The sequence below is a fragment of the Aplysia californica genome, unplaced genomic scaffold, assembly GCF_000002075.1.
Source record: "Aplysia californica isolate F4 #8 unplaced genomic scaffold, AplCal3.0 scaffold00435, whole genome shotgun sequence".
NCBI lineage: Eukaryota > Metazoa > Mollusca > Gastropoda > Aplysiida > Aplysiidae > Aplysia > Aplysia californica.
The window spans coordinates 383,177-384,176 of NW_004797705.1; the positions used below are offsets into that span (position 1 = coordinate 383,177).

General features: G+C 38.2%; 1 protein-coding gene across 1 annotated transcript in view; it reads right to left on the reverse strand.

Moving 5' to 3' along the window:
- The window catches only part of LOC101862669, a gene marked incomplete in the record, with an annotated part of 49,875 nt that overhangs the window by 12,184 nt on the left and 36,691 nt on the right, over nucleotides 1–1,000 (reverse strand).

Consider the following 1,000-nt stretch of genomic DNA (forward strand, 5'->3'; position numbering starts at 1 on the left):
GGGCTGAGTGACTATGGGCGTGTTTTAACATTACTGTCCCCGTGGTTTTATGCACCCCATATACATTTAGCAAATTTTGATAATTTTTTTGCATAATTCCAGATTATTTTCCTTTATCATTCTTTGTTGAAACAGGGTCGCATAATTTCACATTTTGGGGCTCAGTTTGCATAATTTCAGATTTTTCGTGTGCATAAAACCGCGGGGACAGTTATTAATTGTCGAGTGTATTTTCAGCGTCAGAACGATGGTACCACAAGGTGAACGCATGAATGGATCCCCACTTAATAACAAAAGATTAACGACAGCAACATTGTCCTAACATCTACTTCAATGTCTTTATCTTATACATTGCTTACAAAACCCGAACCGACCTTAAAGCCATTAGGAAACTGAAATACGGGGGAAAAAGACCAACTGTCTTCGAATATCAACGATCCTGTTGGCGGTGACATAAGAAAATGATCCGCCTACAGAAAGCCATCCTTGAATTGTAGCAATTTGATCATTTTAGCTGTCGCAAAAGGGTATGACTTCGACCTCACTATTCTAAAAATGGATTTCTATTTCGTAGAGTGTTGTGATCGTCATGTTGACATTTCATTTAAATAGCTCCTATTTGAAAAAAAACAACCCACACAACTATTTTCGGCTCGTGTGAACCCAGATCTTTGAAGATCAAAAAGTCATACTGATGGACTTGGCTTTTCTTTTGTAAGTAAGTCTATGAGAAGATACGTAGGTTCAAGTCAATGATACACACTTTAAGCTTTGCACAGAATCACCATTTCTTTACTTAGCTGTCATATCTAATCGTTTTCTTTACAGTGGATGTGGAATTTGTGAGAAATTTTTGCTACAGAAAACAGTATGGCCGCAGGCTATTTCGCGGAGTAGAGTTGAGTTGTATCTATTTATCTCTATTGCTTCGTTTGGAATAGACATTGTTCACACACACACACACACACACACACACACACACACACACACACACACACAC